General features: G+C 35.4%; 1 long non-coding RNA gene across 4 annotated transcripts; it reads right to left on the bottom strand.

The window, feature by feature from the left end:
• Positions 1–195: 195 nt before the first annotated feature.
• Positions 196–4,326, bottom strand: LOC140864314 (uncharacterized). Of its 4 annotated transcripts, none has more exons than XR_012144205.1 (6): positions 3,873–4,326; positions 3,326–3,499; positions 2,373–2,464; positions 1,649–1,710; positions 831–890; positions 196–737 (listed from the first exon to the last, which is right to left on the bottom strand). It is a non-coding gene; the product is annotated as an uncharacterized lncRNA (long non-coding RNA). The 4 variants fall into 4 exon arrangements; XR_012144204.1 differs by having other exon boundaries at positions 2,378–2,464; XR_012144203.1 differs by having other exon boundaries at positions 1,649–2,464.
• Between the last annotated feature and the right edge of the window lie 14,830 nt (positions 4,327–19,156).

The following is a 19,156-nucleotide window of genomic DNA, read 5'->3' as shown; positions in this document are numbered from 1 at the left end:
TAGGGATGTGTTTTAACAATACCATCAGTTACAACATTTTTAGACCCATACGACAACAGATTTTATCCGTTGTCGTTTTCTATATAAAAAACAAAAAAAATTAATATACAAATTTCAATATATAAATAAACAAAAATTCAAAATTTATAAATTAAAATTTAATATACAATTTTTTAGTATTACAAATCACTCGAAATTAAATTCTAATACAATGCACACTACATAAAAATAAAAATAAAAAAGTTCAAATCAAATGATTAAAGGAAGTCGGTAACACTTTCTCGCTTCATAATCTGAAAAAAATCGGACAGGGTGATTAGACAAAAATGTCCCTTCCAGAAAAACCACACTTGTGTTGTTTTCACTGGCTACATAATCCACATTCGGTTCCCATGAAATGTTAGAAGAATTGATGTAATCCGTCGTTCCACCACATGATAAACTCAAGAAACCTGTCCCATTGAAAAAACACAAAGCAAGAAAAAAACTAAATACAACAAAAGAAAATTCTCAACTTCGGAGGAAAAATGTGAAATCAAAGGTGCTTAAATTCTATACCATCTTCATAACCGAAAATGATTTCAATCGATTCAGTTAAGATCAAGAAGACAAGCCAGTATATTGTATGTCTCATTAAAAGAAAATAAAATCAAGACACTTAATTAGGGATTGGACAGCACCGATATTGATATATTTGTATACCAGCTTTGCAAGACCAGTTGAGACTAGAGAATCAGCTGAAAAAAAAAGAGCTCAAATGTAAATATTTCTGAACAAAACAGAGAGAAACTGAAATTATAATGGGAACTGATTAAGAAATAGTTCATAACCAGTTTCTCTTATCATCTTTTCTATCAATCATGTAGTTGAAATGATTCCAACTATTCCACCTAAAAAAAAAACAAATAATTTGATCATCTATAAAATAAATCTAATGCACATACCATTAATCCAATGTAAAAGATTATATATCTAGCTAGAGTTAATATCATCAATTTCACACGAATTATGTTCTGTAAATTATGAAGACAAATTAAATATTGTATCAGAATTTTAATCAATCAATATATTTTAATTCATTTTTTGACGTTACCAATATATATATATATATATATATATATATATATCTGAACTCCACTCTGAACCTTATGTTCTCAACAGAACAATTCGAACTCTTGATGCACAGATTTATTTCTTCACATTTTTGCCCCATCATTAACAACAAAATATATATTCTCTAAGTGATATTTGAATTTTTTTGAATTTAACAAAATCATGTTTGAGACCTTTCAAACAGGACACCTTATCAACAACTCATCACAGAGAGGATAAGAGCAGTGATTATTCTAGAATAATTACCAGAGGAATTCAACGAAAAGTTATTACTTCTAAATAATTCTGTTGCAACTAATCCAAAATATCCTTTACTTGGCAGAAAGAAAAGACTTTCTGAATCTGATAGCTTTCGCAACATTATAAATCATGAAATGACATGTTTAAAATTTGTGTATAAGCTTCCATTGGTAATATCTAGCAATCATGACCTAGTTCTCGGCCTTTCATCCTCTCCACACTTAAACCAAATTTTTTTTGGAAATTTGTAATTGTACAGCATAAATAAAACGTCAACGAAGAAGTGGAAACTTACAGTCCTTTGACCAGATATAATTCTGGACACATGGCCAAGTTTAAGGCGTTTCTCCTCTTTACCTGAGAACCATATCAGGACAGATTCATACCGAAATCAAGTAAGCCAATCAAGGGATCTTTCAGTGCCTTGTCAGGCCTTTACATCGAACGAAGAAACACAAAAAGCTTTCTCAGAGATGGCAAAAATTTATATTAATGTAGCATCTTCTATCAGCCAAACCAAAAGAATGCTTCACAAAAATTAACTGGAGTCAAGGCTTCACAAAAAATAATTGGAGCCAAGGAGACAGACTGCTGTCCAGACTATCGATCGACTAGACATAATCAGATTTATTGCATGCTAACAACATCATCCCCCTACTACATGGGCAAAATCACAACTGAGGACTCAAAATATATACCAAGTGGGCCATAACTTGGAAACAGAAAACAACCTTCGTAGTTATGACATTATGGAAATAAAATTTGAATCTATAAATTAACATTAGACAATCAGGAGAGTTTGCATTTATGTCCTGCAAGACCATTGCACACATTTATCAAGTTAAACAAGCTTTGGAACTCAGATCACAACATGCATGGTAATTGAAAACAAGAAGTTTTGTATAAAATTCATGCGACGGAGACTAGGAGTGGATGAGACTTCATCCCAGGCTCACTTTTGAAACAAAAAACTGAACATATGAAACCCAAATGCACCACATCAAGAAACTTCACTTAACCTTACATTAGCCAGCCGGAATGGACAAAACTTAGGCTTTCCTCTTCTTCCATACTTGAGTAAGTATGCACCTTTCTTAAGTGCCGTAATGGCCTGCGACAAAGATCAGCCAATAGCCTGCTTATTTTATAGATAACATACTAGATCTAAATACAAATATTAGGCGCAGTTAGCATACTTTGCGAAAGAACATACTGATCAATTATTGTCACACCCTACTAAAAGAAAGAGGGCAGAGTAACAATAACAGGTGTTAATGATCTCCATAACAGAAAATCTGCCTAAAATTGGTAAAGAAAATGAGAATCTTGAATAAATTTTTTGTAACGAAACAGAAATATTTCACAGCAATAAATCATTACAATTTAAAAGGCTAGAATAAAATAATTAAGTTGTTATACTTACAATACTTATAACAAGACAGATCGTTGTTTAAGTTGAGGAAACATTTTAAATCACAGTTTGATACAAATGATAACAATGCCAGAATAACAATCGAAAATATAATGAGATGTCGAAGCAGCAGACCACTCATTTTATTAAACAGGAATGCAGAAGAATGTATTTTAGAGACACAGTCAAAATGTCACAAGTGCTTCTTAAATTCCTACATCTACAATATCATGATACATTTACAACGATGTTATATGCATGACATCAACTTATGAAGCAAAGAAATGCTGAATGGACAAAACACAAATGCAAAACATCCAATTTTTCAGGAATGTCACTATGGAGCTTCTCCAAATACATTCACAGATTCACATCATAAGATATATGACCTCCATTGAAGGAAATTAAGCTGGCCATCACTTAGAGAATATATATTTCAAACCTATAGGAGAGCTGGGTTTGCCAGTCTCGATCAAAAAAATTCAAATGTCACCATGTGACCCCAACAAATTGAAATTCTAGGTTCTGCCCCTAAACCGGAGACATGTCATTATAAGTTACCTGATTAAAAAACAGAGCAAAGTGTGCTAGCTCTACAGCCTTATTGATATCAGCATCCTCGAATACGATGAACGGTGATTTGCCTCCAAGTTCAAGAGTTACCGGTTTCAGATTGCTTTTCGCGGACAACCCGAGTACGATCTTACCCGTTTCAGTTGATCCTGTGAAAGCAAGCTGCGTAAAAGAGGCAAAGTTGTTGAGGTTGTGCTTTGAAACTTAAAGGATCGACATTTCCATAAGGATGAATCTTGAAGGAAAAAGTAGAGTTAGTGTACAAAACACTCCGGCCAAATCCTTACTTATTTACAAAATGCATCAGACCACCATCTTTGTTCATGGGATTCATTCGCTTGCTCAAAAATATAACACACAAATATAACTAAAACATAAAGCAGCGGTTCCTTCACAATCATTTACAAATTAAAAATTTATAAACATATTAATCTCTCAAATTTCAAGCGTAGATAAACAAACTTGTAAAAAAATCAAAACTCCGTCATCTCAACGTACGCCAACCATTTCCTAACATAACTAAAAAATGTACAACCTGCAGTACTCTTTAGATTAGAGAAGCTTCCAGGGGAAACCGAGTCGAAGGAGATCGGAAGTGCCATGGCTTTCGCAGCTCCAGACTTAGAACCTGGCTTATACTTGAACTGTTCGAGGCTTTTCAAGCCTTAAATTCCTAAAATCCGACTCATTCTGTAAATCGGGATGAAATCTGGAATGGAATCCCTAGATTTCAACCTAAAGACTTGTGATTTCAAATTTTTTTTATCGGAGCTTCAATTAATCGAGCCAAGCGAAATGCACTTCATTATTTTAATCGCGATAGCGCTTCGTTCCCATGGAGAGGGGCTCAAATCATTCGATCTTTGGATCAAAACGAAGATAATGTTGTTGGGGAAAAAAAACTCTAAACTGTTTTTTGGATTCAGGCAAAAAGAGCGGAAAATCGACGGCAAGAGTGGGCATCTAAGGTTGAGAGAAGAAGAAGGATCGCGATGCAGACTTGAAGAAAAGTAAAATGGAAAGATGGGGTAAGGTGTATATTTTTATATGCGTACACTTAAACAGAAAAAAATAAAATAATATATTAATTTTTAAAAAAAATATCAAAACCAACAGTTTATTAATAAAAACCGTTGTCTTTGACAAAAAAAAAAGCACAAAAACAACGGTTGATAAAAACCGTTGTCGTACAGGTCCAAAAAAAGCACGCGCATAGACAACGATTTTAATCACCGTTGTCATAGACCCCAAATAAACAAGCACATAGACAACGGGTAATTAAAACCGTTATCGTAGGCCATTAAAAATCCGCTCATAGACAACGGTTTTAACATATAAGACAACGTTTTTTAAAAAACCGTTGTTGTTTTTCATTAAAAATATAGCCAACGACAACAGTTTTTGTAAAAATCATTGTTAAAGGCAAAAAAACAACGGTTTATGTATAAAACCGCGCGTTGTCTTTTTAGTGTGGTTAATTAACATATTTGTTTTAGTGTTTAATTCCATATTTGATCTCCTCGGGACTGACATCTACTTCACGAACAAATGTTAGAGGTGCCGGGTGAAAACCTTTCGATGCTCAAGTCACTGATCGCCTCCCGAATATAATATTTCAAAGGAGAGAGGGTGGTTTATAATCCAAATGTCACTTACCTCAAATTAGAAGAGTTCATGATCATATTTATAGGCAAAATAAGATGGACCTAAACTGCAAATAAACGCTTCTTAGGTTTAATTATTAATATCCAATCCTCTTAGGGGATCAATTTTACAAATGGATTTACCTATTTTTTTTTATTTAATTTTCATTTATTAGGATCACTCTCTACTACTATTTAATTAGAATTATAATATAATAATCAAGATAACTTATACCCATCAGAAATCATTGTAAGAAGATTATGAAATAAAGTTGTGTAAACAACGTCCCATGATTGGAAATATTTGGAATCTTGAATTAAATGTAAAAAATAATATTGTAAATTTATTTTTGAATGAATGGTGTGAGAACCCGAAATTTAATTGAGGACTAAATTTAGTTGATGAAATTCAGTTGAGTTTTCAAATTCAGTTGTCGAAATTCAGTTGAGCTCCAATTTCAATCGAGCTCAAATTCAGTTGAGCTAAGTTCTGCAGACCATTCAGTCAAGTTACAGCTACTGTTCTAGATTTGTAACTCACGCATTAACTCGAAATTACGAAAATTAAGAGCAATAAATAAGAGTCTAACAGTCATAATTTTGCCTATGAATAGCACTCAGATTTCTGAGATAATGTTACACGAAACTCTGAGCAAATTACATAGAAAATCGTGTGGAAAAATATCAGTTGATCAGAAAGAGTCCAGTTGAGTGAGAAGAAACAGTGTTTAGTTGAGCAAGTGCAGATTTTGGTCAAGGACGACCGAGATCAGTTTAGAAACTTTATGTAAGTGGGCTTGATGTAATAACTTGATATTAGAATTTAAATACTACTCCAGCATGTTTATCTTGTATTCAAAGACTAAATTTCGAAATTCCGTATTTTCGAATATTTCTTTGCACTAAATGATTATGAACTAAATGGAAAGAATACGTATTCTAAACATTACTGATTCTTGATTAATGGTCTCATCCTTTAGAGTATTATCATATAAGAGACTGATATCAGTTAGTCATGAAGTCCATAAGCAGTTTAGTGCATATGTATAAAAACTGATTCATGTAAATGAATTCTCGTTCTGATATATATGTATCTGAGAATTCTATTAAAACAATTTTAAAAGCTGAGATGATTTTCTCATTTACTGTGTGAAGATCATATCACTTACTTACCAAACATCATCTCATATAAGAACAAAGAAGAACTAGATGAAGATGAGCAAATTCATTTCTGGGGCCCGTGAAGAAGAAGACTGATTCTTGCAATGTAGATTTACTATATTTTGTGCGTTGTGTTACATTATGTATCTGTTTAATTTATGCATTTATACTTTCGTATATTTTCGAATGAATGTTCGATAACTACGTTGGTGTCTATTAACCCCGGTTTTGGGGCATTACAACTGAGAAGTAGATGAATGAGGAGGAAGAATTTTAGTGAAAAATTTATAGGAGAAGGAAAATACGATGTGAATGGAATAGATTAGCAAACAGTTGCTCTCGGCAGTGAGGATTTTGAAAATTCAACTATTTTCACATGTTGGATTTGGTCTTTTGACTTGAACTTTCAACCAATATCACACATATTGGTCATAGTCTATGTTTGTGGCCATTTAGTTAGAACGCACAAATTTGTAACATAAATTTAACTATATCTATGTTTAATTTATATTATCTATCTACCTCTTAGTGGTCATTTTTAATAAAAGAATGATGGCAATTAAATTTAGAAACATTTTCGACCCCTCTAGATGTACTGAATCTCTTATAGGTTGTGCTTGAATGAAATGATTTCAAATTTATGAATTTCAAACATATTAAAGTGTATTTTATTTTTCAGAGAAATAACAAAATAAAATTCAATTTCACTTTTTCATATTTATATAGTATTTCATCTTAATTAAGATGGATCTAAGGTACATCCAATAATAGTGTCATTTGACATCCATTTTTTTTTTCATATAACTAATGTGTAAATAAATATTATTTGAATTTAGAATATGATCTATTGTTTGATTGTTAACCATGAAATACAATCAAAATTCATTGATTTGAAATCCTTTCATTCAAACACAATCTTACTGAATTTCAAAAATGACAATTTTAGGTAAGATAAATAGTAATCTTCTTTTGCTGATACTATTTTTGCTGATACTATTTTATATTTTTGGTTGTTGTATTGTTCAATTAAAAGAGACACTTTTCTTATATCTATCATGATTCATGAATCATGAATCATGATAACCCCTTTCACATTTGATTAATAAAATGAATTGGTTTTTATGAGATTGTGTACTTTTCGAATTGATTCGTGTTTTTAAAATATAATAATAATAATTTTGAAATTTGATATATCGCGCTTGATTTGGACACATGGCATTATATTTTGGGACCTGAAAAACTAACTTTTGTTTTTCGAATGAACTAATGAGCTTAGGGTTTCTACTTTTCTGCTATTCCCCACTAGTTAGAACTTGAGAACTATATATGAAAAATCAACTGTACCAAAATTCACTAAGGTCAAATGAAACCGATTTAATTTTAATTAATTTATTTGTCTTTTGTAAAATAACATTCTTAACAAGTCAAATATTGTATCACAGTGAAATAAAAGCTACATCGTAACAAGGAATATGTCACACCAAACATGGAAGACTTGTACTAATTATCTCAAGTTGTTGTCTGTTTCGTATATTTTAGGCATGTAACTTACTGATTAATATTTGGTTTCCACATTTCTCTTTTTTACACTAAATAAATTGAATATTATTTATTTGATACATATTGATTCTCTTCAACATGGCTTATGTGACGAAAATAAATATATATTACTCAGATTAAAATATTTTAAAGAAAAATAAAGAGAAAAAAAATATTGTTCCTCTCATTTTGAAATATTGTGTGGTTTTTTATTTATTTTTTTCTTAAATACATTTTAATGCATGCAACATAAGTTTATTCTCACTACATGAGCTATGTAGGAGAGCATTGGTGCAAAATAAGAAATATTTGATGACTTTAATTAGTTACTTCCGGTGGGGCAAAAAAAAGGCGATTTAAAAAAAAAATCCAAGTTATTGGATGTAAACCAAACTTTGACAAGCAAGAGTGAAGCTAAGATTTTTATTCAATGTAGACGACGATATACTATAATTAATAAAAAAATAATTAAAATCTTCTAAAAACATCACAAAATAATTATCTTATAATTGTTTTTTTTTTTAGTCTTCATGTTTTGAAACATTTTCGACATACTTTTTTTTTTTAATTTGATGCTTACAAATTTTTTCTCCTAAATAAATATATAATATTATAAAGAATATAACCAAACAAAATACCATTTTTTTAACATTATTTTGGCCTCTACATTCAAGACAAAGGAAACGGTAAAAATAAAAATAAACAAAAAATAAAATAAAATAAAATATAAATATAAATATAAATATAAATAAAACTAGGAAATTGGAAAATAAAAAAATTTGGACCTATAAACAAAATTAATTCATAGCAATATTTAATTCAAAATTCAATTTAAAATCTAATATTTCATTTTAAACAAAATTACTTGTCTATGTACAACAATTTTTACATACCTAAGTAAGAAGTCCGGTCTAGATGAAATCAAAAAAGTGATGGGTATGGGGCTGTATTGACGACGATCACATATCAAGTCAAAAAATGACTGAAATTATCAAAAAAATAAAGATAGCAGACTAAATTTGAAAGTAAAAAACGTAAAAAAACAAAATCGCAAAGAGATAAACTGTGATGTCCCGTATTTTTAAATATTTACATGAACTAAGATGCGGAAAAGTGAGGGAAAATTTTTCAAATACACCTGTGCAGGGCATGCATTGCTTTCGCAAGTTCAACGACTCGATAAATCTAAGAAATTTACATTTTAAAAAAAAACTAATGACACTAACATGCATAAAATATTTGAAATAGGGATGCAACCCTACAGACAATGACCGGTTATTATACGGCATGCCAAAACTCTTTCTTACAAATAAAACCTGAAGAGACAATTTAAAATCTTATAAATGTAGATAAAAAGCTAGCTTAAATAAAATAATTTAGTGCGGAAAACCAATTTATAAAACATTCGTGAAAACCAAGAATAAAACTATTGTACCGAACTAAACAACATAAAGGTTAATCGTCTCGAGACCGTCATTGAAAATACTTAAATATAAACTTTGCTCAAAACTGACCTTTAAAGGTCGTGAATAAAAATAATGTAACAATAAAACGTGAATAAAAATAATCAAAACTTCTCTTTTAAAAACGTCAGAGCTTCGAAATCGTCATGTCATGCAATGTCTTCGCTTCTTGGACTCTTCAGCCTTTCCACCGACTCTTTTAAATATCTCAAATCTAACTGTACCAATCAAGTATAGTGAGTCTCAAAGACTCATCAAGAACATACTTTACATAGCTACTACATATTTAAAAGTCATCATGCTTTGAACGTAGAACATTTGAACATAACATCATGCAATAAATGACAAAAGGTAACCTAACTAAACATAACATAAAACTTGTCATTTTGGGGTGATGAGATATGTGTATTGTGGCAACTATCATAAAAGCCCCATCATAGGTTTCTGTGATCACGGTCGTTGTACAACAAACATATGGCTTTGGCCTTTCATTCTTTGGAAAGCCGCTCCGGAGCTCGCCCCGAAGTGTATGTCCCGTGTAACCATCTAGTGAGCCATAGTTTGCATAGCCTCTCCGGAGCTCATCCCGAAGTGCATACCCCGTGTAATCACCACAAAACGCATACGACATAAAAATATCTTTCATGCATCATATCATTAATCGTATCGTATTAATCATATCATATTGTAGTGACCCGTATCCGGAAGTAACGAATAATGAGTAATTGATCATGTAATCATGTATAGATTAAATAAAACATGATTAAGGAAATTCCAAATGGATTATTGGAGTCCGGAGATGGATCCAGGACACTCAAATTAGTGGAAAAGGTCCGGAGGGATCGGACGGTCCAAATAGTACTCGGAGGATCCGAACATGTACGGAGCCAGGCTTCGGAGGCTCTGAAGGCTTCGGAAGGCCCGAACTGGGTTCGGACGATCCGAACTCATGCGACCAGCTGTCCCAAAATAATATGTCATTTGTGACGTCATTCGGGGGGAGTTCGGACGATCCGATAGTGCAGAACGGAGGCTCTGATCTGTAGTCCCGGACAGGTGTATGGTTGCATGTGTGAGTGTTGGCACGTGGCAGACTTCGGACGGTCCGAAGTAGAGATCTGAGGATCCGATCGATTTCGGACGCTACGAAGGCGTAATCGGACGGCCCGATCGTGTTCTATAAATATGGGGTCCGAGTTCCTCATTTCGTGCAAATTGCGAATTACTCTCCTTCGCCCGCTTGGCTCTATTTTAGGGCCTTGGGTACTCTTATTTTAGATTTGGAGTAGGGAATATATTTTAGCATAGTCAGACAGTGTTTGACATAGTAGCGAAGCAGTGCTCGTGTAGTGAAGCCGTGCTCAAGGCTGTGGAGCTGCAGCAGGGGTGTGCCCCAGTTGCGGGATAGTCGCCATTAGTGGGCTAACGACGGACGCAGGTATAACTATGGTCTCCTTAAATTATTTAGGAGTATGCAATAGCTTAGTTAAGGCTTTTAGAGCTTAATGAATGATGCATGGGTATTTGCATTGTAGAGCTGATGATAGGCTTGGAACCTAGAGTGGACTACTAGGACTGCCTATAGTAAGGTATGTAAGTACTGACTGAGATGGCCAGCATGATATATATTATATGTTTTGCATGAGTATGTGCTACTTGTTTATATGTTTTACGGGTTTAGCACATGCATGTTTTTACGGTAGACTGCATCTGATATGATGTGAGTCTAGACAGTTTCCATCGGTGATGAGTTACTCCTTATGGATTCGTGTCTGGGGACACTCAGCCCCTGGTTTTGCTATCACTAGGAGCGACCACGACGGTGGAGTAGATGCTATAGTTGATAGGAGAATATAGGAGCGGACTAGCTATCCGGCATTGCCCTGTATATTCATGTCTGAGTACTGTTTTTACCCTCGTTTTAAATACACTTATGTGATGCATATATTATATATATCATTGCTTATGTATTGAGCTTAAAGCTCACGTCCAGTATTTTTTGTATGTATGGACACCCCATTCGACAGGGCAGGTGTAGGTGCAGGATTGAGCACCAGGAGCATGGAGTAGCCCGCGACCAGTGAAGACAACAGGATTAGTTGTAGGTCTTTACCCTTAGGATTATTTGTAATTCGATTGGGTTGTATATCGGCTTATTTTAACCGATTGTATTCTGCCGGTCTGCTTTTATTTAAGTCTTTCGCAGCGATTTATTTTAAATTCATGCTTAATTATTCTCTAACTCTGATTAGGTAGTGTGTAGTGACCCTTCATGGTATCACCTACTAACTGGCAACTAATAGCATGCATTAAACTTAATACAGCAAAATAACTTAACAGAGTAAAACATGCGGAAACAAAACCATAATTTACATATCATCTTAGTAACATAATCCAAGCTTAAATCTATAGTGATACAACCAAATCGAAACCTTAAACAGTAAACATTATATAGCTATATCGAATCCTGTTGTATAATAAAATCCTCAAGGCTCCTGCTCCCTAGTCCTGCCTTGAACTACCAGCTCCGTCCATCCTGCGACCTGCCCCATGGAATAGGGTGTTCAAGATAACAACTAGGACGTGAGCGCTAACTCCCAGTACATAGACATGAGTAAACATATGTATATAATGCATGCAACATGATGACTGGTACAGGGTCATCTGAAAAGTCATGCTCAGAACCGGCGCCACATGAGTGCTGCCACCGCACGGATCAACCTCTGGGTGCAACCACACTCGTCTAGTACACCAGAGTAGACAGACATAAATGCCCCCGCCGTCGCGGTACTCTCAGTGACAGACTATCGAGTATAGAGTTGAGCGGCTCTATAGTCAGGTATAACAAGGTATAGGCTCAACGTGTATATGCACATGACATATGAATATAGAAAGCGGTAAATCATATATCATGCCATATAATAATGCCAAATAAATGCAACATATAAACATGTATACTCGCTGGCAATCTCAGTCAATGTGTACGTACCTCTAGGCTAGTTCAAGTATAGTAAGATCCTAGGTTCCAAGCCTATATTCAAAAGTTCACCGTATCACTACATAAATTCTATAAGCCTTAACTAAGCTAATAAGTACTCCCAAAACTTAAATAGATTCCAGGACCATACTTTCGTCCGTAGTTAGCCCTTTGAAGTCGCTAGTCCCGGATGACTATAACCACACCTTGGTTATTCCAGAACCTCTATTATAACCGATAGGGCCCTCAAGTGTATATCTCACACTATATAACTGAAGAAAGAAACTCGGGAATTCGTAATTCAGAAATGAATCTGAGAAGCCCTATTTATAGGCAAAATTCCCGGCCAGGATCGGAACTTCCGATTTCAAGATCGGAGCTTCCGATCCAGCTCACTACGTGCATGTGTGACACGTCGGGATCGGAACTTCCGATCGGGCGATCGGAGCTTCCGATCTACTCTACGTTCAACACTTGTCAAAACTCGCGGCTGAGTCATCGAGCATTGCTGGCAGCTGGAGATCGGAACGTCCGTTCCAGGATCGGAGCTTCCGATCTCGGTGCTTCCGCTGAGCTTCCGAAGTGGCTGGGATCGGAGTTTCCGATCTAGGTTCTGAGCTTCCGATCCGGCCCAAAGTCAAAAGCCCAAATTCTCTTCTGAAGTCCAATAACACTCCAAAATTACTAACCCTTAATCATGTTTAACATATTATTATCTTAAAATGGAACCTGGGTTACTACATTCTCCCCACCTTTAGATATTTCGTCCGCGAAATAACATCTAAAGACAAAGTTAAGATAACAATATGAAACATCAAACCATGTTTTATTACAACAACTGTAATTACATCTTACACGGTAAATCAAAAGTACAAAGAAAACAACTCAGGATATTCCGCTTGCATACGACTTTCAGTTTCCCAAGTTGCTTCTTCAACGCCTCGGCGTTGCCACTGTACCATCACAAGTGGTATAGTCTTGTTCCGAAGAACTTTCTCCTTTCTGTCTAGGATACAGATTGTTCGTTTAACAAAAGACAGATCTGGATCTAGCTGAATATCAGTAGACTGAATTACATGAGATTCATCAGCTATGTACTGTCGAAGCAACGACACATGAAAAACATTATGTATACTGGAAAGATTTGGCGGTAACGCCAGACGATATGCAACATCTCCAATCTTCTCCAGTATCTGGAAAGGTCCAATAAAACGAGGAGACAACTTGCCTTTCACGCCGAATCTCATCACCTTCCTGAAAGGTGATACTCGAAGGAACACATATTCACCAGGCTCAAACTGAAGTGGTCTGCGACGAATATTAGCATAACTGGCTTGTCTATCTTGAGCAACTTTGATTCTATGCTTGATCAAATCTACCTTGTCTACAATCTACTGCACCAATTTAGGACCCTCGACTTGTCGTTCCCCGACTTCATCCCAGAATAATGGAGTACGACACCGTCGACCGTACAATGCCACGAAAGGTGCCATATCAATACTACGATGATAACTGTTATTGTAGGCAAATTCGATCAAAGGTAACTGATCCTGCCAAGATAAGCCAAAATCCATGACAGAAGAACGTAGCATATCCTCCAGCGTACGAATCGTCCGTTCTGACTGCCCGTCAGTCTCCGGATGATATGCAGTGCTCAAACTTAGAGTGGTACCCAACGCCTCCTGAAAACTACCCCAGAAACGTGAGGTAAATCGCGGGTCTCTATCACTGACTATGCTCACTGGAATCCCATGTAATCGCACTATCTCTTTGATATATAAGCGTGCCATGCGATCATAAGAATACTCCCGGTTGTAAGGAATAAAGTGTGCTGATTTTGTCAAACGGTCAACGACAACCCAGATAGCATCACACTGACGTATAGTCATAGGCAAGTGGGTAACAAAGTCCATAGTTACGTGCTCCCACTTCCATTTGGGAATCTCAAGATTCTGCAGTAATCCACCTGGTCGTCGATGTTCAGTCTTGACCTGTTGACAAACCAAACATCTCGAAACAAAATGATACACACTCCTCTTCATCCCTTTCCAACAGAATCTAGTTCGCAAGTCCTTATACATTTTCATGCTACCAGGATGAACTGATAATCGACTCTTGTGAGCTTGAGAAAGAATATCGTTCCTGAGCTCCGCAACATTAGGTACAACCACTCGATTAGATAAGCACAATAAACCATCTGCCTGAAAATGGAATCCAGATGTATTAACTCCATTGGCTAAACGTGTCAAACGCTGAGTCTGAATATCAGATATCTGAGCATCTCTGATTCGAGAATACAATGATGGCTCAGATAGAATAGTATACAATCGAATCCCATTCCTCCCTTTCTAGTGCTTGAGTGTAAAACTCAATGAAAAGCACTCTTGAATCATATGAGATATTTCATTAGTCTGAAGTGCAGAAAGTCTCACCTGCCGACTCAAGGCATCATCAGTAAGATTAACAAAACCTGGATGATATTTGATTTCACAATCATAATCTTTCAGAAGATCCATCCAGCGTCTCTGTCGCATATTCAACTCCGCTTGAGTGAATAAATACTTCAAACTCTTGTGATCCGTCAATATCTCAAATTTCTCGCCATAAAGGTAATGCCTCCAAATCTTGAGCGCAAATACAATGGCGGCTTGAAAGAGTGGGTGCCCGGTTAGCCAACTTGTGGCTAAGGGATTTTGTGACTCTATGTATAAACAATCTTTTGTTTAATATAATTTACACTTTTATAATGGCATTGACTTTATCTTTCTTCATAATGTTATATTATGATATACTATTGTTGTTTTGATAAAGACCTTGAATATACTATAGTGTATGTAAGATGTGGTAGCACATGGGGATGGCTATCATGAAACACATCTTATAGTCACTGTATATTCTAAACAGTTCCTAGTCAATTGAGCCGTCCACAAATAAGGATAAGGATCGCTCGAGATTGAGACTAGCATTTGCGATGCCGAGTACCACGTTTCATTGGTATGGAACATAGGGATGTTCAAAGCATGCAAATGGATATTCATATGATGAATGATCGAACTACCCTATCCGGACTTTCCAAGTGGTTATCACTTATCGAGTGGATAAAGTCCGCGGTTTTGGTTGTACACCATTAGTCCTTACTACTTGAAACATCATTGAGACTCTATATGATAGTACTGTACTTTGACTCGTTTACCGACTCTATTGGGGTCATTAGGTGTCGGGATTGGGTACAGTTACGACACATATAGGAGTCGATGCTTTGTTGTCAAGGATTCACCACATACTCGCGAGTGTGGATATCCTATGCAATCTGAGGAGATATTAGTGTGACGAATCTCTGGCCAGAGTACATGATGTGTTTTAGGTTACTTGGTTTCCTAGTAGCACATGCGATGTCACTATTTGATCTTCAAGATGCATTGCATAGTTATCGAATCTCGAACGACTCTCGATTTACCAATGGTTATTGATTCGATCGGGATATATGGATGAAGGGACCGTACTATACGCTAACCAAAATCTATTGGTTCTTGCAGGCACTATCAGTGATACCTAGGGAATCATGGGGCGATGTTGCTAGGCGCTCTTACCATGATTCGATGGGCAAGTCGGAAATTGTTGTTCCGAGTCACAAGGAGTTGTGAGCCCACGACTAGCTGTATCCCTGAACCATTGAGGGTCACACAAGTAATGGATTTCTGATCCCCGTTGAGATAATTAAATTTAAAAAGTTAAATTTAGTGAATAAAGAAGTGGGACTTCTTATTTAAAAGTAGAGGGAGTAAGATTTCCTAAAATGACATAGTGATGGACATTTTTGGAAACCACTGAATTCGGATTCAGAAAATTTATCTTGACTTTAAAAGATGCAGAAATGGTTTCTGTGCACATTGGTGAAATTGGTTTATCAATCTGAGTCACGATGAATTTTATATTAATTTCTGAACATGCGGGCTTTGCTTATCAGGCTTGAACTTATGACTAATGGGCCCTAAGCTGTTAGCAGCCCACATTATAAATAAGTTATTGCAGTACAAAAATTACACAACATAGGTCATAATTTTCGAAAACCCTAGAGCTCTCTCTATAGAGAATTCGGTCGCCCCCCTCCCCTACTGTGTTCGAAAATTTAGTCTGTGAATTTTTGAATTTTGCATACTGATTTAACAGATCATATCTGTTCTATCTCTTCGTAGAAACTTCTGATAGACTTTCTAGTGCAGTCTATCAGAGGGATTAAACTTCTGTTCGTGGACCTGATTGAAGAATCGTTCGTTCATCAGTTTCTGGGATATACAACAAGAGCAGTTTAATCTGTTGGTGTCCATAATCTCGCTTCGAGATTTTAAGGTAAAATTTATATTGTTTAAATTTTATGTTATCAATTTTAATCGTAGGAATTTGATATCCATATGGAATCGTTCCATATAAAATTTTAAAACTTCCGCTGCACCGGATATCACTTTCTTTTTCGATCCGGAGAACGACCGTGTTCCAACAGTGGTATCAGAGCCAGGCTGTTCTCGGATTTTACGATTAAAATTTTATCGATTGTACAAAACCTAGATTTTTCAGAAAAATAAAACAAAAAAAAAATAAAATTCGGGGGCTGCCCGCTGCCCGAAGGCGGCGAGCAGCACCGCGTGCAGCCCTGCGCGCAGCACGCAACAGCCCTGCGCGAGCTAGGGCAAGCGTTGCCCTAGCCCACGCAGCTGGGCCGCATGGAGCGGCCCAGCGGCTGGGCTGGACGAGTCCAGCCCAACGATGGGCGGGCAGCCCGGGATTGTCCCGGGCTGCCCAGAAATTTTTTTATTAAAAAAAATTAAATTTTCGTGAATTATGAATTCTAGCCCAAAATGGTTTTGGTCCCAGTTTTTGGCCCGATTGAAAATTGTTTCAGTTGGTCCACGAGGCAATGGGTCAAAATTGTTTGAGCCCAAAAATTTTTTAAAAACTAAGAAAATTAATTTATGGATAAATTTTGAATTTTGGAAATTTAAAAATTTAATCCAATAAATTAAATCTTTAATTATTAATTTTGGTACAATTGATAATAAAATATGATTTTATGTATAAAATTGGATTTTATATGTATAATATGATTTTATGGATAAACTAGATAAAATATGATTTTATATATAAAATAAGATTTTATGTATGAAATATGATTTTATCTATTTATATTTATTGCCATTGCATGATGTCCAATAAATTAATTTTTGAATTAAATATTATTGGATAAGGATGATCGATTGCCATGACCAATATTATAGGTGTATGTTAGGTTGTTTACATTTGGCTTTATTATTGATTGTTGGATTTTATTAATGGGCCTGGTTTATGGCCCAAATTTGATTTTATCATTTGTAATAAAAGTGGGCCTGGTTTATGGCCCGTTCCCACCCCTATAATGTATCCCTTTATTTATCATAGTAATTTAATGTAAAATTCACTAGAAATAGTGAGAGATTTTGAAGATGGAGGTGGGATCAGCAAGCAATGATAAAGACTGAAGAAATGTAAATTGGAAGCACAATGTAATAGGATTGCATTGCATACTTGCATATCACCTAGGATTGGACTTAGACTCGTGATTGGCAACCACGGGTCGATTAGTAATGGAATCGATCATCCTAAAATATAATATATGATATTATCGTTGTATGCATGTTTAGACTAAATTGTATGAATCCCGCAAGCATACAAATTTTAAATGATGAGACAAATTTTCAAAATTAAAAATCCCTCATTTTAAATATGATTTAAAATTGATATCAAGATAAATAAAAGAAATTTAAATATTGTTTAAATGTTCCTACCTTCCATCAACGATCAATGTATGAGATGCTACCCGCGGATACGATCCGGCTCATATTATTGGGGGGGGCCCGTTCGTCGGAAAGCTGTACATTGGATCGACACATGTTGTAAGTTGGATGGAACTCCCATGGGATTGGCTCATATTATTGGGGATCCACATGGCGACCGTCCATCACAACTTAATATTGATGGGTCATCTTGACGTGTCACAATAAACGGCGTCATATTATTGGGCCATTATTGGACATGAGGTAAAAACATGGAGGTTGCTTTGGAAGCAATTGGGCTCTACCTTTTGAAAATTATGGTTGGCTGATTTTATTCGGGACTATAGTTTGTCAATTGGACTTCATGTTTCCACTAAAGAAAATGTTTCCCGTTTTCACTAGAGGGTAGTGAAATCGTTAAAATAGTGGGAGTGTAATTCATAAAATTAAAATTTGCCATATTTTATGTCTTAGTAAATTAATTAAACAATCATCGATTATTGTCTGTTTCATCTCAGTATATCATTATGATGAATCTTCGTAATCCACATGTTTCAATTCTCGAACAAAACAAACTTTCTGGCGCAACTATACGGAATGGTTCAATAAGTTAAGATTGTCCAGAGTTCGGAAAAGATTTTCTAAGTGTTAGAAAAGGCTTCTCCGAAAACAGCCCCGGCTGATGTAACTGCCGAAAGGTCGGCCGAACTAGAGAAATGGTTGGACCATGATCTCAAGGCCAAATGTTACATGCAAAATTGGACAAGTCTAAACAAGTTTGCCATCACTGCAAGAAACCCGGTTACTAGAAGCGCAACTGCAAAGAATGTATATCGAGTAGTTACGAACTACAAAGGATATATTTTATAAATGTTTCACTTAATACTATTTCTTGGGTATTGGATACCAGATGTAGATCTCACATTTGCAATGAGTTGCAGATGATGACAAGAAGTCATAAGCTTAGGATGGGTGAGACCTAGTTAAGGCTCGAGAATGGTTCCAGAGTTGAATCCAAAAGCTATGGAAAACATTTGTTTAATTTTGCAAAAACAATTTTAAGCTATATTTTGAGAGAGATGTTTTTATTTGTACCAAGATTTCATTAAAACATTATTTCTTTTTCTATTCTTGATAGAGAAGATATTTCTTGAAAATTTGCGAATGGGATTTGCAATATTTACGAGAATGAATGTTTGATTTGCAATGGACAATTTAAAAACGATCTA

Source organism: Henckelia pumila, chromosome 4, assembly GCF_033568475.1.
Source record: "Henckelia pumila isolate YLH828 chromosome 4, ASM3356847v2, whole genome shotgun sequence".
Taxonomy (NCBI): Eukaryota; Viridiplantae; Streptophyta; class Magnoliopsida; order Lamiales; family Gesneriaceae; genus Henckelia; species Henckelia pumila.
The sequence above is the reverse complement of the archived record's forward strand: the minus strand, read 5'-3'. Positions and strand labels throughout refer to the sequence as shown.